The following is a 23,460-nucleotide window of genomic DNA, read 5'->3' as shown; positions in this document are numbered from 1 at the left end:
TTTCCAAACCCAGAAAAAGAAAGTCTACCCCTGTTGGAATTATTTAGGCCTCTGGGTGCCTCCCACATCCACATTTAGCTTAGGGATTATTGAGCTAATCATCAGGATTCAGTCATAAGGTCCAAGACAAACACTCTACTATTAATAGAATTCTAGGCTATAGTGATTGTCAACACTTTGAAACATGACATTTTCACATGCTACTCATCTCTACATCTTTTTTTATCTTTTTAAACTGCCTATATCTGTTCTTTTCCTGCTTTCAAATAAGAGAGTTGCCTTTGTAATTGCTGTTGAAGTGTTAAAGGGCTTCCCTGGTAACTCAGCTGGTAAACAATCCACTTGCAATGTGGGAGACCTGGGTTAATCCCTGGGTCTGGAAGATCCCTGGAGAAGGGAACAGCTAGCCACTCCAGTACTCTGGCCTGGAGAATTCTATGGATTGTATAGTCCATAGGGTTGCAAAGAGTTGGACACAACTGAGTGACTTTCACTTGAAGTGTTAGACCTCTTTACATTCTAAGAGTGTTAAATGTATTCCTAATAAGAACTTGCAAATTACTTCTTTCATTTACTGTTAACATTTTAATAATGCTTACTATGATTTTATTCATAAACATTTTATGAATTTTCATTTTTTATATATTCAGAGTTAGTAATCGCTTTCTTCACTATTTCTGCCACTGATGTCTCATTTTTTTTTCTTCTCTACTGAGCTTATATAAATATTCATCTATTTTTAAAGAGATAAATATTAACCTCAAATTTTTCAGAATGTTTTTACTTATGTTTAATAAACTTATTTATTAACTTTATTGACTTAGAGTTAACCTTTAAATCTATTTCAAATTGCTTTTTAATGAAATGAGATGAGATTCTAATTTATTTCTTAAGGGTAGACTGTTATCAATTAGACAATTCTCTCAACTATGATTTACAGTGTAACCATTATAATATGATAAGTGTATTTCAGTTTTGTCTGGACTATTCTATTCTACTGTCTCATGCCTGTACTAGGATGTTTAAAAACTTTGAACTTGTAGAAAAGAGTTTTAATGTTTGATAATGTATATTATACTTTCTTGATATTTGAGTTGAACTACTCATGTTGTGTGAGTCATTCAGTCATGTCTGATTCTTTGCAACCGTATGGACTGTAGCCCACCAGGCTCCTCTGTCCATGAATTCTCCAGGCAATAGTATTAGAGTGGTAGACATTTCCTTCTCCAGGAGATCTTCTCAACCCAGGGATCAAAACCTCAGATCAGTTCAGTCACTCAGTTGTGTCCGACTCTTCACGATCCCATGAACCGCAGCACACCAGGCCTCCCTGTCCATCACCAACTCCCAGAGTTTAAGCAAACTCATGTCCATTGAGTCAGTGATGCCATCCAACCACCTCATCCTCTATCATATCCTTCTCCTCCCGCCTTCAATCTTTCCCAGCATCAGGGTCTTTTCCAATGAGTTAACTCTTCGCACCAGGTGGCCAAAGTATTGGAGTTTCAGCTTCAACATCAGTCCTTCCAATGAACACTCAGGACTCATCTCCTTTAGAATGGACTGGTTGGATCTCCTTGCAGTCCAAGGGATGCTCAAGAGTCTTCTCCAACATCACAGTTCAAAAGCAACAATTCTTCAGCACTCAGTTTCTTTATAGTCCAACTCTCACATCCATACATGACCACTGGAAAAACCATAGCCTTGATTAGATGAACCTTTGTTGGCAAAGTAATGTCTCTGCTTTTTAATATGCAGTCTAGGTTGGTCATAACTTTTCTTCCAAGGAGTGAGCACCTTTTAATTTCATGGCTGAAGTCACCGTCTGAAGAGATTTTGGAGCCCCCCAAAATAAAGTCTGCCACTGTTTCCACTATTTCTCTATCTATTTGCCATGAAGTTATGGGACCAGATGCCATGATCTTTGTTTTCTGAATGTTGAGCTCTAAGTGAACTTTTTCACTCTCCTCTTTCACTTTCATTAAGAGGCACTTTAGTTCTTCACTTTCTGCAATGAGGGTGGTGTCATCTACATATCTGAGGGTATTGATATTTCTCCCAGCAATCTTGATCCCAGCTTGTGTTTCATCCAACCCAGCGTTTCTCATGATGATCAAACCCTGGTCTCCCGCATTTCAGGCATATTCTTTATCATCTTGAGGTGTAATTCGTATATATTGAACTACACATCTTTAAAGTGTACAATCTGATATTTGAAATAAACTTCCACAAAATCATGACCATAATGCCAGTAATTTGTATGTTCCTCATCTTCCCCTCACCCACCGCCAAATTCCCTCATGCCTCTTTGTAAGCCTTTTTGTCTTTCCAGCCCAACTAGTCTTCACTCAATCTTTGGACAACAATTGATCTATTTCCTCTCTGTTATGATACATAAGGTTTGAATATTTTAGAACTTTATTTAAAACTAATCATTTAGAATATAATATTTGCGATGGGGCTTTATATCTTGCTCTTTTCATTTATCATAATCATGTTTAGACACATATATATTATTGCATGCTTCAATAGTTGATTATTTTTGTTGCATATTATTCTGTTTTCTTTCTACACTAGAATTTGTATATCCATTCACTTGATGGATATTTAGGTTGTTTCCAATTTGAGGTTATTACAGATAAAGCTGTTTTGATATTTATGTACAAGTATTTGTATGAACATATGATTATGTTTCCCTTGGTAAATACCTTGGAGAGAAAATTGTTGGATTTCTCAGAAAACTCTAAAAGTATGTCTAAGGTGGTTTTGCCATTTTACATTCCTACCACTGGTGTATACGTTTTTTGTGAAAGAACCTATTCAAGTCCTTCTATGTTCTGGATACAAGCTCTTTATTAGACATATTATTTGCAAGCACTTTTTATCATTTTGTTCTTTGTTTGCATATTCTATTAACAGTGTTTTGCAGAGTGAACATTTTGAATTTGAATGAAATTTAAAAAATACTTGAGATTACTAATTTTTTCTCAAATGTTGTTTCCTTGAGTTTTATAGTTTAACATTTATTTGTACAATGTATTTTGAGTTAATCTTTCAGTATAAAATATATTAAGGTTTATTGTTTTGCATATGGAAGCCCAATTGTTCCAGCGTCATCTAAAAAAAAAAGAAACACTGTTCTTTCTCCATTGAATTACCTTTGACTTTTGTCAAAAATCTATTAAACATATATGTAAGGATCTATTTTTGAACAATCTGCTTCTTTATAGTGATTTTGTCTATCTATGCCAGTATCACAATGACTTAACTACTGACGCTTTAAAATAGATAGTTAAAGTCCTTCAACTTTATCCTTACTTTTCAAAACTCTTTTTGGCTAATCTGGATCCTTTGAATTTTCACATAAATCTTATTATCAACTTGTCAATCTCTAATCCTAAAAAAATAAAAACAAAATAATAAATAACAAAATCTCCTGGAATTTTGATTGGAATTGCATAAAGGAGAAGTGCTATCTTAATAGTATTTAGTTTTTGGATACATTTACTAAAAAACAAGACAGCAAATAACAAATGGAGTCACTCTGGCTAAACCCCACATAACCAAACTAAGACTTACAGTTTCAGATCTTCCAGAAATGGAACCTTAAACCAGGCAATTGGGAATCACCTAGTCAGCACTAATTAGATAATCTGCCTGATAAATCCCTGTCATCCTCTGAAAAGAAAGTGACTTTGTCATAACCAATAGACTTTTTTGCCTATAGTAAGTTCTTTGATCCCACTCCTTTCCATTTCATTTCATAAAGCACCTCAGAGCACCTTTCCATGTGCTAGATTGGATGCTGCTCAATTCACAACCTGTTGAATGAAGCCAATAAGATTTTAAAGGTTTACTCAGTTGAATATTGTTTTTTAACATTTTGCATTTCTCTTTCCCCCACTTATTTATATATTTGGCTTCTTTTAACATATTTTGCAGGTTTCACTTTGCAATTTTGAACATTTTTCCTTAAATTTATCCCAAATGTCGTATTTCTGATGGTGATGTAAGTGGTAATTTCCATTTCTATTTCTGGCTCTTTGCGACCCCATGGACTGTAGCTTTCCAGGCTCCTCCATCCATGGAATTCTCCAGGCAAGAATACTGGAGTGGGTATCCATTCCTTCTCCAGGGGATCTTCCCAACCCAGGGATAGAACCCAGGTCTCCTGCACCATAGACAAATTATTTACCTTCTGAGCCACCAGGGAAGCCCAATAAAACTGAAGTGCATAGCCTATTCCTTCTCCAGGGGATTTTCCTGACCCAGGGATCGAACTGGAGTCTCCTGCATTCCTGCATTGCAGGCAGATTCTTTACCAGCTAAGCTAGCAAGGCCTTGTTCCTAGTAAACAGAGATAAAATTGATTTTTCCGTCTTAATATTATATGTTGAGACCCTGCTAATGTTATTTATTTCTAGTAGCTTTTCTTTGTACACTCTTTAAGATTTTCTGCATAGATGATCAACTGTTCTACAAGTAGAGATTTAGTTCTTGGTGTCAAATACGGATGAATTTATTTATTTTTGTTACTTAATTACACTGGCAAGATCTTCTATTAATAGTTGAAAGTTGAACAGAAGTAAACAGAACAATTATTCTACTCCTATTTCTATTTTTAGGTTTAAAACAGTCAATATTTTAGCATGTGAATATGATATTAATTATAAAGTGTTTTTGTAGCTGTCCCTGCTCAAACTGAGGAAAATCCATTCTGTTCTGAATTTGCTGAAAGATATTACTGGGAATAGATTTTGAATTCTTCCTAAATGCTTTTTCTGCATCTACTGGAATGATCATGTATTTTGTTTTGTTCTCACCTTATTTATATGGTGAGTTACATGATAATAATTGTAGTTTTGTGTTTCCATTTGCAGTTGTATCAATTTTTGCTTTATTTACTTGATGCTCTTCCCAGGTGGCACTAGTGGTAAAGAATCCATATACCAGTGAAGGACATAAGACACGCCAAGTCCAATGCCTGGCTCAAGAAGATACCCTGAAGGAGAGCATGGCAACCCACTCGAGTGTTCTTGTCTGGAGAATCCCGTGAACAGAGGAACCTGGTGGGCTATAGTCCCTGGGGTGGTAAAGAGTCAGACACAACTTAGTGACTGAGAACATATGCACTTCTTGAACAATATGATCACTCTATTAATATCCCTAGCAACCTTTTTTGTGCCTAAATCTACTTTGATATTAATAAACTACTTCTTCTTCTGATCAATATTAGAAGGTAATCTCTTTTCTATTTTACTTTCTTATCAACAATATATTAACTTTTCCTCACTTTTTCAAGGGCATTTTGGAATATAAGTTAAAGAAACTAGGCTGTATCGCTTTTCTCCATCCATTGAATCATGTACCACTTAGTTTCAGTACCCTTACTTGTAAGAATAAATAATAATTTGGAGACTCCCTGGCTATCTGCCTAATTTTACAAATGAAGACAAAGCCCTAAAGACATTATGCAACATATACATGTAAATCCATGGCTGATTCATGTCAATGTATGACAAAACCCACTACAATATTGTAAAGTAATTAGCCTCCAGCTAATAAAAATAAATGAAAAAAAAAAAAAGAATTCAGGATTCCTGACCCACAGACTAATACTATTCTCATTATTATAGAATCCTACTAGATATCAGCAAAAATATGCATATGTAGATTATCTGTGTTATAGACAACTCTTTATTGATTAAATTCCCATTATGTTTGATATATTTATAAATTACATTTGTGATAACTAAGTTAATAAATGAAAATGGTGAAAAAACAAGGAGTGTTTGTAAATTTAGGTAGGAAAGATGAGATTAATACATATACTATAAATTCATATAGGTTTTTCTAGAGGTGAGCTGAAATATACTCTATAAACCTTCACAAATTATAATAAAAAAAAGCTGTAGTAAAGATGAAATGTATGTGTGTATGTAAATTAACATTTATGATACATTAATATGCATTGTGTTATATATGAACATATATACATTTCATAAATACTATGTTAATATTTATATTATATTGACATTCATTATGGAGAAAGACATGGACAGATGAGCCTGGTGGGCCACAGTCCAGAGGGTCGCACAGAGTTGTACACAACTGAAGCAACTTAGCATGCATGCACACATGACATTTATTATGTTTTTATATGTGTTTTATATATGTTTTGCACAGGTGCTATATATGTGGCATTTATAAATGTGCCAGGTGGAACTATTAGTGATGATAAAATATTGAAAATGTTTTATCTTATAGACACAATAATAGATCCTGTGTAATACAAGGAACATAATCCATCATTCCCATGTTTTTTCAGTATTTTCATGGTATGTTCTTTCACCCATCATTATTATAATTCATGATTTATATTCTTTTATACAATTTTTTGCTACATGTAAGCCAACAGCATAATATATAGTAACTTTTATGCTTTAGCAATTATTACATTTTGAGTAAAGGTTATATGAAGAAAAAAAGGGAAGCTACCCCTCATTTTAGCACCCAAAAAATAATCATGAAGGCTTTATTGTATTTTCTCAGTTTTTTATATAATATGATGCTAGTGTATTTATACTTACATATATAGAATTGCATATCCCAATTTCCATTGTTCCATGCATTCAAAACCACTTTGTAAAGTGACCTATTGCCTGCCATTTGGGTGAGACTGTACACAGGTACATTAACATTTCTTGTCACTCTTGGTCAGTAAAAAGTCCTTCAGTGACTTCGAGTGATAAAAGCAACCTCACATAAATATGATTCATAATTCCATGCAATATTCAAAATTCTGAATTCTCATTTAAAGTTAAAGGTTTTCTGTACCTGTTCTGACATGCCCCAGGTAGGAAGTTTGCAGAAGGAACGTAGCACAGACTGGCCTGCCTCCACTAGGACTGAAGTTGAGGTGTGCATCACAAGAGAGAGAGAATTTAGCAGGCGGCTTAAGAGCATTGCCTTGAACCAGATCACCCAGGAAGGAAGGTCAGTTCTGACATTTACTAAATCTATGACCTTGGTACAATATTTCCTCTTACTAGATGGGTGTCTGGATCAAATAATTCAGTGAATATAGAACACTTGAAAGAATGCCCAGAAGAGAAGTTGTTGCCTATGGATTCATTATTTCCTAGCATTCACTCCTGTAGACATCACCTGTCCTACCTAGTAAGCCATTAATACATGTTCCCTGGATGGTTGGGACAGATCCTGGGAGGTAGAAGGGAGAGATTCATTAGGACAGAAAATACATGTAATGTAAAGCAATTTGGTTTTCACTTATTTTGTCCATGGTAAATGTTTAAAGCTGACTTTTGCTTTTGTGGGGTTTATATGGCTTTTTCAATGAGCATGTAACTAAAAGTCTCTCGCTACAACTTTCTTGATGCAGGCAAAATGCATCTTGTCAACACAATCATCACAGAGCTTCCAGCCTTTCCCGTTCATGGTTTCATTGCCCTTCTTTCTTACCATTTTGGAAAGTAATTGTAAATGACCCCAGGTTGGCTTTTCTGTTTACTTGGTCCATACTTAGTCATCACATAAAAATACATCTGACCTGTAGACCGTGGGACTGCAGTAACTTCTCAAAACATACCTCTCTGTCTTTTTGCCACAAACCGCATTAGCTATTACTCGCCTACAGATGTTTTATTCAACAAGTGTCATTGATTGGTCAATCCGATGTTACTCAAATAACAGAGGTTATATGGTGGCACAGTTGGTAAAGAATCTGCCTGCAAATGCAGGAGACACAGGAGATGTGGGTTCGATGCCTGGGTCAGGAAGATCTCCTGGAAGAGGAAATGGCAATCCATTCCAGTAATCTTGCTTGAAAAATCCCATGGACAGAGGAGTCTGGCAGGCTACAGTCCATGGGGTCAAGAAGAGTTGGACAAGATTAAACATGAACATGTGCATGTACAGCTGTCCAAATAGCCATGTTTCTAGAACTTTATCTATTTCTTCTAGGTTGTCCAATTTGTTCACAAGTAGTTGTATAATTTTTACGACTTTTTTGTATCTTTGTAATATCAGTAGTTATTTCTCTTCTTTCATTATTTATTTTGTTTATTTTAGCCTTTTGTTGTTGTTGTTCTTGATGAGCCTAGCTAAGGTTTATCAATTTGATTTATCTTTTTAAAAAACTAGTTCCTGATTTCATTGATGTTTTCTATTAATTTTTATCCCTATTTCCTCTCTGATCTTAGTATTTCCTTTGTTTTGCCGACTTTGGGCTCTATTTGTTCTTGCTTTTCTAATACTTTTAGGTGGCAGGTTAAGTTATTTGAGAATTTTCTTATTTCTTGTGGAAGGCTTATATTGCTATAAACTGTCTTTGAACTGCTTCTGCTATACCCCGCAAGTTTTAGAATGTTGAATTTTACTTTCTTTTATCGTGAGATATTTTCTGATTTTTTCCTTTTGATTTCTTCATTGACCCCTTGCTTTTTAGTAGAATATCATTGGTCTCTATATACTATCCCCCCCCCCCATTTTTCTTTCTCTAGTTGATTTTTAGCCTGATACCATTGTGACTGGAAAAAAAAATCTTTGATATAATTTCTATCCTCTCAAACTTCTTGAGATTTGTTTTTTGGCCTAGCACATTATCTCTCCCAGAGAACATTCCATGTGCACTTGGAAAAGAATGTATATTCTCTTGTTCTTAAATATATTGTCCTGTCGGTATCTATTAAGTATAACTGGTCTATTGAAGATCATTGTTACCTTATCAATTTTCTGTCCAATCTATCTATTGATGTAGGTGAGGTGTTGTATTATTGTCAAATTCTCTTAAGTCTGTTCAGTTCAGTCAGTCGCTCAGTAGTGTCCTACTCTTTGCAACCCCATGCACTGCAACACACCAGGCTTCCCTGTCCATCACCAAACCCAGCAGCTTTTTCAAACTCATGTCTATTGAGTTGGTGATGCCATCCAGCCATCTCATCCTATGTCGTCCCCTTCTCCTCCTGTCTTCAATCTTTCTCAGCATCAGGGTCTTTTCCAAAGAGTCAGTTCTTCACATCAGGGGGCCAAGGATTTGGAGCTTCAGCATCAGTCCTTCCAATGAATACTCAGGATTAATTTCCATTAGGATGGACTGGTTTGATCTCCTTGCAGCCCAAGGGACTCTCAAGAGCGCTCCCAAGGAATCTCAAGAACTCCCCAACGCCACAGTTCAAAAGCATCAATTCCTCAATGCTCAGCCCTCTTTATGGTCCAACTCTCACATTCATACACGCCTACTGGAAAAACCATAGTTTTGGCTAGACAGACCTTCGTCAGCAAAGCAATATTTCTGCTTTTTAATATACTGTCTAGGTTGATCAAAGCTTTTCTTCCAAGGAGCAAGCATCTTTTAATTTCATGACTGCAATTAAAAATCTGTTAGTATTTCCTTTATATATTTAAGTGCTACTGTATTGAGTGGGTATATGCCAATGAGTATAATATACTCTTCTTGTATTGATCCCTCTGTCTTCATATAATGCCTTTTTTCTTTCTCTCTTCGAGGCTTTACTTTAAAGTCCACTTTGTCAGTGGTGAATATTGCTTACCATCATTTTCCTGTCATTTCCCTTTGCAAGAACTATTATTTTCCGTCCAATCAGCTTCAGTCTCTGTGTGTCTTTTGCCTTGAGTCTCCTGTAGGCAGCATACCAAAGGTTCTTGGGGTTTGTGGGGTTGGAGATGGAGAAGTTAGAGTTATCCCTGGGTGTGAGGCAGAACTTCCTCTATGCTCAGTGGCTATCACCAACCTGTCAGTGGTTGACTCTGATTCCAAATTGCTGGGACAAAAGTCCTGAGGGCTGGGCTCTATTCTTTTTATATGTGATTTTCCTTTCTCTGCTGGAGAAGGAAATGGCAACCCACTCCAGTATTCTTGCCTAGAAAATCCCATGGACGGAGGAGCCTGGTGCAGGCTACTGTCCATGGGGTCACAAAGAGTCAGACATTACTGAGCGACTTCACTTCACTTCCTTTCTCTGCAGGATCTTTGAGGTTTGTTTTTTCCTCTCATTTTATTCAAAGAATGTCTCAGAAAATGTTGTATTTAAAAATGAATTCATCAGAATGGCAGCCACCAAAAAGTCTACAAACAATAAATGCTGGAGAGGATGTGGAGAAAAGGGAACCCTCTTACACTGTTGGTGGGAATGCAAACTAGTACAGCTGCTATGGAGAACAGTGTGGCGATTCCTTAAAAACCTGGAAATAGAACTGCCATATGACCCAGCAATCCCACTGCTGGGCATACACACCGAGGAAACAAGAACTGAAAGAGACACGTGTACCCCCATGTTCATTGCAGCACTGTTTACAATAGCCAGGACATGGAAGCAACCTAGATGTCCATCAGCAGATGAATGGATAAGGAAGTTTTGTGGTACATATACACAATGGAATATTACTCAGCTATAAAAAGAACATATTTGAGTCAGTTCTAATGAGGTGGATGAAACTGGAGCCTATTATACAGAGTGAAGTAAGTCAGAAAGAGAAACACAATACAGTATATTAATGCATATATATGGGATTTAGAAAGATGGTAACAGTGATCCTATATGCAAGATAGCAAAAGAGACACAGATGTGAAGAACAGACATTTGGTCTCTGTGGGAGAAGGTGAGGGTGGGACAATATGAGAGAATAGCATTGAAACATGTATACTATCATATGTAAAATAGATAACCAGTACAAATTCAATACATGAATCAAAGCACCCAAAGCTGGTGCTCTGGGATAGCCCAGAGGGATGGGGTAGGGAGGGAGGTGGAAGTGGGGTTCAGGATGGTGGGACACATGTACACCCATGGATGATTCACATAGATGTATGGCAAAAACCACCACAATATTGTAAAGTAATTACCCTCCAAAAAAATTAATAAATACATTTTTTAATTAATTCAAACTTCAGGAAGTTACATCCATTCATTTATCAGGTTCTTTGTCTTTAATGACCTTCTACTAAAAACAAAAATGTAAATAATGACCCTTTCCTTCTTCACTTCCTATCATTTGTCTGAGAAAAAGCTGTCTACGCAAATTTCAAGCTTACTGCCTACATACACAGCAAAATAATATCTGGCAGTCCAAGTAAATAATAAAATGACCTTTTATCACCAATGGAAACCTGCATCCAGGTCTGAACTTAGCAACCAAAGTGAGATGGGGAGAAGGAAATTACTATATAGAAATGCAAGTGAGAGGATAATAATCACATTCATGAAAAATAATTGAGACTAGAACTAGAAATTTTAGGTGAGTGAAAAAAATATTGAGGGAGTTACACAAAAGTAGAGTTTAAATACTAAGTTATTTTTAGAAAGAACAATGAAAATGGATTTTTATATATCTACTAAGGAACAAGCAATGGTCAGAGGCATGATTCATAATTTGTAGAACAGGTAGATTCATAATGGGAGTTGGAATTATTGATACAGTGGGGATTGGGAATTTATTGCTTAAAAAAGAATATTCATTATTCTAAGGTGGATTGTTTCTACCATTAGAAGGGAAGATTGAATATAAAGTAATTCAAATACAAACTTTTTCATCTGTGTAATTTGTTTCATGAACTTATATAATTTATTCACTTTTAAGAGCCCCACTGTTGCTTTTACTCATGAAAATTCTTCTGCTATATATATTATTTTTAATTTATTTTACTGTAAAATATTGTATTGGTTTTGCCATACATTGACTTGAGTCTCCATGGATGTTAAGATCTAATGGCCCATCAAGGACTAAATATTCATTCTGCGTATGTCACAGCATGTACTTTCATTTCAGTAGTTTCTTATATAAAACTCACACAGAATTTCAGTAGTTTCTTATATAGAAAAGTATCTTTATGTGCAGGTAAAAATTTTAAATGTATATGATATTCCTTTTTACTAACAATTTTCTCAGCAAATGTCACAAGGAATTATCAAATATCTTGTTAAACATAGACCATCATTATTAAAATACCTAATAATCCTGCCTTAATATAAAATTCTAAGAAAAGCACTATTACAACAACTCTAAATAAATAGTTTTCCTCAACAACTCAATCTCAATTATTACTATATTAAATTGTTTATTTTTCTATTAGACTAAGCCTAATACAGTCCTTCAAGCCTATCCTCTTGATAATTTTCTGTTTTGGACATTAACATTTATTTAAGATCACTATAGTATTTTAAAAATCTTTTGAAAGGTTTTTAAAAAGTTCTTTTTCTCTGTAAATTGAAGACTTTCAAAAAACATTTTTGTGAAAAATTCAGTGATACCTAACTAAATCAGAATTCAACCAAACAGAATATCAAACCATTTCATCAAAAGTCTTCAAAGAAAGAAAAAGTATTTCTCAAAGCACATTTAAAATCTAGCAATAATATGGAACATAAAAGGTTTAGTTCAGGCTGACATGAACCACATAGACCTTGTCTAACTAGAACACCATAATGAGAATTGATGTTTAAACTGAGAGCCTAAAGGCACAATAATCCCCTGCAAAATTAAACAATGCTTTTATTATCTTCACCTTATTACTCTTATTAAGGTTAAATTAGACTAATAAAATTTTGTAACATTTAAAACATGAGAGTTTCCAACTAGAAAGCCATCACCAAAAAACAAAATTTAAAAGAATATGTTATCCACTAAGAATTTTGAATAACTAAAACTACATTGTAACATGTTAAAGTTTAGTTTAAAATCATCACAACTATAGTTTGTACTTCCATTGTTAGAATAAAGCCTTGGTTCTTGAATTCCAATTTTTTTTTCTTTCCCATTTATGCTTTGTAATTATTTTCAAAATTTTAGCTATGTCCACATAAATCTGAGAAGAAAGGCTACCAAATATTGATATGTTCATCAGATGATCAGAAGCATAATATAGCTGTGTAGACCACCACCCAGCAGCAATGATATTTTATAGGTCTAGGAAGACACTTGGCTGGTCCATCTATTTCCAGTCTCCATTGGTGTCCTAACCACAGCTTCTGTGCTAAACACTAAAGAACAAATAGCCTTCCTTCTGCTCTATCTCCTTTCTGTCCTTCCTATTTGTTAGTAATCTATCTTGGAATGGAAACCAAATAATCAAGCCTCGTCAAACTGTGTCTTAAATAATTAGATTCATTATGAAAGTCTTAGGGTACTTCCCAAGGTTATAAACCATGAGGCAAATCATGAGCTTTTCAATGATGTCTTTCTTGGCACTTCAGAGGTATTATTTCCTATTAAATTAACATGTTAAAGATTTTTAGTAATATTGAATTAATAATACCTGGAACAGAAGTTATCGCTCTATGAACTGCTTGTTGGGAGGCTGATCAATTTCATAGACATAGTTTCTGAGAATGTTTTTCTAATTGAAAGTAATAACCTCCAAATAAATAGGCTATCTATTCTTAATTTATTAACAATATTTTTAGAGATTGCATAACAAAAACATGCATAATGAAAAATACAGCCGTTTGAATAAAGAAAGAAAAAAATCACATGACCAAAGATGGCCCCATATTTGGATGATGTACACTTTCACTCAAATTCAGACTACCCATGTAAACGATCCAAAGTTGAAAACTCTGCCACATGGCAAATATTTGACCAACTCCTGAGCAGGCAACCAGCCAGCCCAGCAGATGGACATGAGAGGATCCAGCCTACGATGAACTTGCTTCTTGCCCAGCAGCCGTGAAGTGTGTATTAAGGCCATTATTCCCTGATGAAAATCTCAAAACATCTGTTTATCTGGGGCTGCTGTTTCACCAGATGGAACTTTGTAACAACCACTGAAATAACTGATGCTTGGATGACTTTCTAGATGATCAGAGAGCATGTTTTATGGCTGCATGTTGAGATGAAGACAAGTAGTCTTATTTAGGACTCTTTCACGTAAGTCTTTCTAAAAATAACACAGAATACAACTTAATATTTATTTAGTGACTTTCATCACTATGTCACTTTCATTAATGTGACTGTTCCTCTTAGTTCTCAAAAACTATTATTGTTGGGAGTAAGCACAATAAAAACCTGACATAGCTGAATGCATATACCTATTACAATGTTTCTCAAAAATGTCAAATTATCCAGTGTATTTTGGACCTACCAGTTACCCAATCCATTAAATTAAGCAAGAGTCCCCAGCTATAGCCACCTATATGTGTCCAACTCTAAATTCTGTAGTTATGACTACTGTGAAGATAAATGAGGTTGGAAAGGTATTAGGCCCCCCTGTGTATAGGCCTCAACTGGATCTCTGGCCATTTGCCTCACTAATAGCAGAGTAACTCTACTGTTCTTGAACCCATTATTTTTTGTAATATCCAAGGAAATGAACATTAAGAAATGGTTTCCTGGACTGAACTAGGAACTACAAATCAGCTCAGTCTTAATGTGTTGGGGTTACCATAATGTTTTAAAATCCTTCCACAGCTATACTCAAGGATCTTGGCTCTCTCAGTTTTATTTTGGTTATGAGGTTATAGAAGCTCACAGCAATTCTTTTCTTCCCATCAGCTGACAAATGATTTGGTGAGTGCTAGCACAAAGCTTAAAAGGATATTCACATATTTCAAAACCAGCAGCTGCATGGAGTTGCTGTCTGTTGCCATCCTCTCATTGCTTCAGTAATTAGACTGCTGTACCTGATCGATACAATGAAGCTTTTCATGGAAAATTCACCCATAGTCCTCATCACTGATGGTCAACTATTCCCACGCTAGATACAATTCTTCTCCAGGTTCCTCAGTCCAACAGCTAAGTGCCAGTATTAAGCAGGTTAAGTATTAATTAGTAATACCTAAGTGTGTGTGTGCACGCTTGGCCACTCAGTTATATCTGACTCTCTACGACTCCATGGACTGTAGCCTGCCAGGCTCCTCTCTCCATGGGGATTTTCCAAGGCAAGAGTACTGAAAAGTGTAGTGTGCAAGTATTAGTCATTTAGTTGTGTCTGACTCTTTGTGACCCCATGGACTATAACCTACCAGGCTCCTTGGTCCTTGGGATTCTCCAGGCAAGAATACTGAAGTGGGTTGCCATTTCCTTCTCCAATGGATCTTCCCAACCCAGGGATCAAACCTGGGTCTCCCACCCAGCAGGCAGATTCTTTATCTCCTGCTATTCTCTTCTCCAGGGTAACTTTCTGACCCAGGAATTGAACAGGGGTCTCCTGCATTGCAGGCAGATTCTTTACCAGCTGAGCTACCAGGGAAGCTTAAGTATTGAGCTATTAAGTATTAATATTTAAGTATCAATTATTAATGAGGAAAGTGAAGAAGCAGGAAGAAGAGGTAGAAAAAGTGGAATCCCCTATCCTCTTCCTCACAGCTAATTGCTTACTCACTCCCACACACAAGGCAACAGGGCATGAAGATTCGGGATTTATATAAAGATACGAGTTTACACTAACAGCTTCACAGTTATGATCTAGGACCTTTGCAAGAGCCTCCAGCCCTTTGCTATATGGATATTTCTAGGTAATGGAAAGAACAGTATTAAACATTGTAAAATCTCACAATAAGACAGCAGAGTCTATGAGTTACTGGATTTAGGTAGGACTTGAAGGTGAAAGTGTTAGTCACTTAGTCGTGTCTGACTCTTTGTAACCCACCAGGCTCCTCTGTCCATGTTCTTCAGGCAAGAATGCTGAAGTGGGTTGCCATTCTCTTCTCCAGGAGATTTTCTCGACCCAGGGATGGACCTGGGTCTCCTGCATGCAGGCAGATTCTTTACCATCTAAGCCACCAGGGAAGCCTGTAATGCCTGCTTTTCAAAGTGGAAAAACTAGAACCTCAGGGTAGCTAGCAGTTCCTAGAGAGACTTTCAGGCGTTTCCCCCATGGCTCAGCAGGTAAAGAATCCACCTACAATCCGTGAGAGACCTCCAATTATGATTTGAGAGGAAGAAAGGAGACATTCAAAGAAGATCCAGACAGCTAAGACTGTGAAAGCTGACTAATAGCATAGTTGGTGCAAAATGGCAGCCATTTCAAGGGCAGATATTTCCCACAGTGATGTGAAATGCTGGTTAGCAAATGGTCTGCTTCTTCAAAGTTTATACTCAGGAACTAGCTGGACAGCTTTAAACTCTAGGTAGGAGACTCGGGAATTATGACAGAAATCTGGATAAGAATGAAAAGTTAACTTAATCCAGCCCCCAATTATTTTGGAATTGAAGGAGCTATCTCAGAATAGAATCAGTTATAACTCTCTATTTAACAGTTGAAGAAAGGACAGATCCGGTGGTACAAAAAATCTAAAATTAAAGTTACAGCCTAGGGTGGTCAAGCTCTGAGCTAACAAGTTCAGGCATCATTCAAGATCATCTGCCCATTAAGAAGAACATAGCATTCTAGGGTTATTACAACACAGAAACATTTGGCCTGAGAGAATTTGAAAAAGAACCTGATGGGAGAGTCTTAAATGGGGGCATGAAAAATTTAAGAAAGCATCTTATTTAGAGATTCAAATTTGTATTAATATAGACATGAAGCGTTGACTTCAGCTACACTGAAGTTCAAGAATGGGCTCTATTCTTATAAAATATTCTGAAAAGGACAAGGAAGGGCTCTCAATTCTTAGATCACTAGACTGGCTTTTAGGTGAAGTGGAAACAAATAAAACAATATAGAACTCCACAACTAAGACACAAAACAGGCACCAGAGGGTTTAAAGCCAAATCCCACATTATTCAACTTTTCATAAATGTCTTGAGGCTAATGGTTCTAGAAACTTGATGCTATTCTGAAAACTGAAGTGATCTAAGTTATTAGGAGTATTTATATATTATAAAGTCTAGAAATAAGACAAGGCAGAGTTTAATATTAATTATCATCATCATTATGAATAAAATTGTAGTCATAGGTGCCCTTTACAAAGCATTTCATACTATTTGAGTCAAGAAACTATCACTGAGCTTTTTCTGTATTCAAAAGAAAAAGTCACATGGCCACTACAGTGCTGCAAGAGTTTTTCACACATAATTAGAAAATTCTACAGAGTTTGGAAACAAAATGAAGATTATGTAGCAGAATATTTAGCATATTAAATTATTTCTTTAATTTTCATGAACATTTAGACACAAAGAAAAGGTGTGATAACTCTCTTCGCAAAAATGTTCCTATTATTGAAAATACAGCTCAATGGGTCAATTTACAAAACATCAATTTAAATCCACATTTTAAAGAACGTGTGAATTATGCAATGTGAGATGCTTTTGATTTTTCACTTAGGTCACACAGGAATCCAGTCTTTTACAATATTCATGAGTAAATTACATTTCAAAGACTATCTCTGGACTTGTAAAATTTTCACAAGCAAAGGGATTCCAACTTGGGATACCGCTCTGTTACCATTGGACTTAACTGCCTTTCTAAGTAGTTGTCTGATGAACAAATTCAGAACATTACTATATTGAATATTACTAAGTAATTGCTGAGGATAGGGTGTTTTTCCACAGCAAAATCAATCTTACAAACTTCCTCACATACAAAACTCTTTGCTTACCTCTTATTTACTCAGTGGCAGAGAATAACTCACTGGATGGTCTGTTTGAATATTCTTTCGCTTTTCATTACACTCCTGATCTATTTGATTCCATAGTCTCAGTCCTGGATTCCAATACTGCATACCATTTTTATATGATAGATTATTGAAGAAAACAGAAATACATTTTCCTGACAGTAGGAAGTAATATTGTGTATGTGCATACATGTATACATAAGGTGTGAGCTCTTAATATGTGGTGATTGTATGTTTATATATCACATATACATTTCATTTGTAATGGTTACATATCCCCAAAATGTAGGAGACTATCTTTGTGCAAACTCAGTGTAGTTATTTTTTTAATAAGCAGATTCACCTTTTTTCTCATCATTGGTGATAAGACTTCCTACAGAAAACTAACTTTGACACTATCAATATAAACAAGCTAGTACAGTTCTTCAAATGGAATCCCTTGTGCCCATCAATGACAGAATGTGTGGAAAATTTATTTCATAGCTCAGAGAATTTCTGTGTCATCTTGACTTTTATGTGTCCAGATTCTTCATTCTGCTTTTCAGATTGCTTTGCTTATTCCTATAAGCTTCTTGCACTCAGTAAATGAATTTAGTTTCTCAGTTGGGCTCAAGAGATCTATTCTTATACTTTTCTCATCTATCTTAATTCCTTAAGGGTTGACTACACTTATTCACTGCTAACATATTATCAGGGGATTTTCACCTTTTCCAAGAGATATCAAGATGTGCATTTTATGACATGCCAATAATACTTATGGGAACAACTATAATTTTATTATTCCAGAAATTGCACGGAGGTTACATTGTATTTCTAATCGTTATGCTGAGCATAACCCTTGACTAAAAGTTTCCCTTTCATTTCACAATGCTGTTTTAAATATACAAATTGGGTTAATATTCTGTCATGTAGTTTTGTCAATGTAATCAAGTTTCAGTGAGTTATGATGATCTAATATGGATTCTTCCTTTCTTCATCTAGTATCTTTCCTTTTATTAGTTCTCTGAAACTTGGTGCCTTTAGAAGGTGAGCAAGATAAAGGCTGAAACGGCTGCTTATCTAAGACAATTCACTGGAAATCCTGATAAGTTTTGGTGAGTGTGGAAATAATTGTCTGTGGAAAAGAAGGTTTGAAAGTTATGAAATATATATCTATTTATAATCCAAAAGCATTCTCCCCTTACTTCAAGTGATAATTTATTTTTATTGTAAATAAATTTAAATGAGGTTTATTTCTGTTTAATTATTAATTTAATAGCCACTATAACTTGTATACTTAGCAATTCTAACTCCTTGAACTTGAAATATTTAAATTTTCAGGATTAAAGAAAACACTTAAAATATAATTTATGTTGTACTTACCCTATTATAATTGGTGCATGAATACATAAAAATAAAATAAATAAAATCTAACTTTATGCCGCAGCAGCAGCATAAGCTACTGCTACGTTGCCTCACTCGTGTCCGACTCTGTGCAACCCCACAGACGGCAGCCCACCAGGCTCCGCCATCCCTGGGGTTCTCCAGGCAAGAACACCAGAGTGGGTTGCCATTTCCTTCTCCAAAGCATGAAAGTGAAAAGTTAAGTGAAGACGCTCGGTCGTGTCCACCTCTTCACGACCTCATGGACTGCAGCCTACCAGGCTCCTCCGACCATGGGATTTTCCAGGCAAGAGTACTGGAGTGTGGTGCCATTGCCTTCTCCCTAACTTTATGAGCATACTTTATAGATTGCAATGATTATTTATCCAAAATAAAATCATAGAAAATTATATTTACTACATAACTTTAGACAAAGTTTTAGAATACGCATTTTAAGTAAAGCATTGCATCAAGAAAATGAGAAGACAACCACATACTGGAACAAAATAGTTGCAAAGGAAACATCTGATAAAAGACTGCTATCCAAAATACACAAAGAATGCTAAAAACTCAACAGTAAGAAAAAGAACAACCTAATTTTTAAAAATGGGCAAAAAGCTTGAAAATATACCTCACCTAAGAAGATATAAGGATGGAAAGAAATCATATGAAGAGGTATTCAACACTACATGTCATTAGGAATTGTAAATTAAAACAACAATGAGATACCACTACACATCTAATAGAATGGCAAAAATCCAGAACACCGACAACATCATATGCTGGTGAGGATGTGAGCAACAAGAACTCTCATTCATTGCTGATGAGAATGAAAATGATACTGCTACTTTGGAAAACAGATTGGCAATTTATTATAAAACTCAACATTTTCTTACTATATGACTCAGCAATTGTACTCCTTTGTATTTACCCAAATAAATTGAAAATCTATTTCTGCCTCCAAAACCTATACATAGATGTTTACAGCACCTTTATTCATAATTACCAAAATTTGAAAGCAATCAAGACAGTCAGTCTTCCATAGATGAGTGGATGAATAAACTGTGCTATACTGAGACATAAGTGAAACCAAAAGGAATAGGTGAAGCATAAAGACTTTCTCAGAAAAATAAAAAAGGAATTTGTTATCAGTAGACCTCTCTTGTATGAAACAGGTAAAGAAATTTTTAGAGAGAAAGAAAATGATGAGTCAGAAACCTGATCTATGTAAAGTAAGGAAGAGCATCAAACATGGAATAAAGTTTTGGTTTTTTTTTTTTTTGACCTTGCTGCACAGCTTACAAGATCTTAGTTCCCCAACCAGGTATCAAACCCAGGTGCTGGCAGTAAAAGTGCTGAGTCCTAAATGTTGGACCATCAGAGAATTCTCAGAATAAATGAAGATTAAAAATACCTTTTGTTTTTTAATATTCTTACTTGGCCTAACTGATAAAAATTTGTTCAAAATACAATAGCAATACTACATTTGAATATATATACACTTATAGATACCTACATGCTTATATATATGTGAAATGAATAAAGTAATACAAGTGTTGGGAAGGGGGTATTTGAATTTTTTGTTATTATAAGGCTCTTACCCATAAAGTGCTATGATTTTTAGAAAGTAGGTGATATTAATTGCAAATATACATTATGAATCCTATAAAGACCACCAAAAGAGGGAGTGGGCTAGGAGGTACAACAACTAATATTTTAAGAAAGGAGAGAAAAACGGAGACATATAAAATGCTCAATTGCAACCACAAAGGCAGAATAAAAGTAGAAGGCAAAAAGATAAAGAAGAAAGGCAACAAATAAAAATAAATATGGGAAATACTAATTGCAATATATAGAAATCCTTTGAATGTCACCAGTTTAATGCACCAATTAAAAAAGATTGTCAGAGTGGATTAAAAACAAGACCCAACTTTGTGTTGTCTACAAGAAACCCACTTCAACTATAAATACATCAGTAGATTAAAAGTAAACATATGAAGAGAGATATACCATGTTAACACTAATTAAAAGACAGTGGAACAGTTATATTAATTTTAGACTGAGCAGGCTTCATACCAAGGAAAGTTATCAGGGCTAAAGAGTGGCATTACATAATGATAAAGGGGTCAGTTCTCCAAGAAGACATAATAATACTTAATGTGTACACAATTAACAACAAAGCATGAAAACATTAAGATAAAAATTAGTAAAATTACAATGAAACAAATGAATCCTCTATTAGAGTTGGAGATTTCAACACACTTCTATCAGAAATGGACAGAGTCAGAAGGCAGAATATCAATAAGGACATAGTTAAGCTATACAATATCATTAGTTGACTGGATATAGTGGACATCTATAGAGTATTTCATCCAACAGTAGCAGAACACACATTCTTCTCAAGCTCAAATGGGACATCCTGGGCCACAGGCAGGCCTTAACTTATTTAAAATAATAGAAATCAGGGACTTCCCTAATAGTACAGTGGTTAAGACTCTGTCTTTCAATGCAGGGGACATGGGTTCGATCCCTGGTCAGGGAGCTAAGATCCCACATGCCTTGAGGCTAGAAAGTCAAGCCATAAAACAGAATCAATATTGTAACAACTGCAGTAAGTACTCTAAAAATGGTCCACATTAAAAAAAAAAAACTTAAAAAAAAATAGAAATTGTATAGTGTCTGTTCTCAGACCACAATAGAATTAAACTAGAAATTGAAGATAGCTTGGAAAATCTCCAAATACTTGGAAATTAAAACATACACTTCAAACAACACATGGGTCAAAAAGAGAAATCTCAAGAGACATTCTTAAAAATACCATGTATCATAAACCAAGTGAAAACAGACATCAAAATTTGCAGGACACAGTGAAAGTAGTGCTGGAAGAAAATGTTATAGCATTGAAAGTATGTATTAAAGAATAAGAAATATCTAAAATCAGTAATCTAGAAAATTTGAAAGTAAAAAAAAAAATTAAATCCAAATAAATAGAAGAAAAGAAATAGTAAAAATTAGAGGCGAAAGTCATTGAAACTGAAAACAGGAAAGCAGTGGAGGAAATCAATGAAACCAAAACCTGGACCCTTGAAAACATCAATAAAGAAATAAGGCTCTATCATGTTAACTAAGAAAAAAAAAGAGAGGGTACAAATTACTAATATTTGTAATAAAAGAAGAAACACCACTACAGATTCCATAAACATTAACAAGATAATAACAAATTCTATGAATAACTCTATACCCACAAATTTGATAATCCATATGAAATGTATCAATCCCTTCAATGATACAATATTCCAAAACTCACACATAAGGAAACAGATAATCTGAATAGGACTCTATCTATTAAAAAACTTAGTAACTTTAGAAACAAAAAAATATTAAGCCCCAATGGTTCACTGGTGAATTCTACCAAACTTTTAAGAAAGAACTAGAGAAATTCTCAACACTTACAGTCATCCTTTTGTATCCAGGGGATTTGTTTCAGGAGTCTGGAAAATATTAAAATGAGATGTTAAAGTCCCTTATTTAAAACATTGTATTTTCATATAACTTACATACATTGTCCAGTGTACATTAAGTCATTTCTAGATTATAATACCTAATACAATGTAAATGCTATGGAGGCATACACCTTGTTTTATAGTCTTCACTTTATAGTACTTTGCTGGTACTGTGCTTTTTTACAAATTGAAGGTTTGGGGCAACCATACATCAAACAAGACTATTAATAGCATTTTTTCAACAGTATCTGCTCACTTTATATCTCTGTGTCACATTTTGGTAATTCTCAACAATATTTCAAACATTTTCATTTTCATTTTATTTGTTATGATGATGTGTGATAATTCATCTTTGTTGTTTACTACTGCAAAAAGATTATGACTTGCTGAAGACTCAGATGATGGTTAATGTTTTCTAGCAATAGAGTATTTTTAAAATAAGGTAAATACTTTTTATGATAAAACGCTATTGCACATTTAATAGACTACAGCATAAACACAACTTTTATGTACTGAGAAACCAAAAAATTTATAGGACTTACTACATTGCACTTTATGGCAGTGGTCTTGAACCAAATCCACAATATCTTTGAGATATGCTTTTAAATAGCTTTAAATTCAGTATAAATGCTATTAAATAGTTGCCAGTATGCAGAAAGTTCAAGTTTTGTTTGGGGAAACTTTCTGGAATTTTTAAAAATAATTTGGATCTGCAGTTACTTGAATCCACAGATGCAGAACCTACAGATAACAATTCTCTGCTTCAGAATATAGAAGCAGAGAGAATACTACCCAACTCATTCTATGCAGTCAGCATTACCCTAACACCAAAACTTGGGACAAAACATAACAAGAAAACAAAACCATAGGTTAACATCTCTCATGTACATAAATTTTTAAAAAGTCCTCAACAAAATATTAGAATATTGATTTCAACAACATATAAAGAGGAATATAATACTACCAACAAGTGGTTTATCCTAGGTATGCAAGACTGGTTCAACATTAAAATATCCATTAATGTAACTCTTATTAACAAGCTGAAGAACAGACACATGATG

General features: G+C 34.9%; 1 long non-coding RNA gene across 4 annotated transcripts in view; it reads right to left on the bottom strand.

Annotated features, from left to right (window-relative positions):
- Window positions 1–23,460, bottom strand: part of LOC139038728 (uncharacterized) — a 526,586-nt gene that overhangs the window by 221,139 nt on the left and 281,987 nt on the right. For all 4 annotated transcript variants that reach the window (XR_011491844.1, XR_011491846.1, XR_011491843.1 and 1 more), the window contains exon 3: window positions 22,350–22,387. This is a non-coding gene — a long non-coding RNA (uncharacterized lncRNA). The remainder of the gene's footprint in view (window positions 1–22,349; window positions 22,388–23,460) is intronic.

This window comes from Odocoileus virginianus, chromosome 16, assembly GCF_023699985.2.
Source record: "Odocoileus virginianus isolate 20LAN1187 ecotype Illinois chromosome 16, Ovbor_1.2, whole genome shotgun sequence".
NCBI classification, from domain to species: Eukaryota; Metazoa; Chordata; class Mammalia; order Artiodactyla; family Cervidae; genus Odocoileus; species Odocoileus virginianus.
This window is presented reverse-complemented; position numbering and strand designations above follow the sequence as displayed.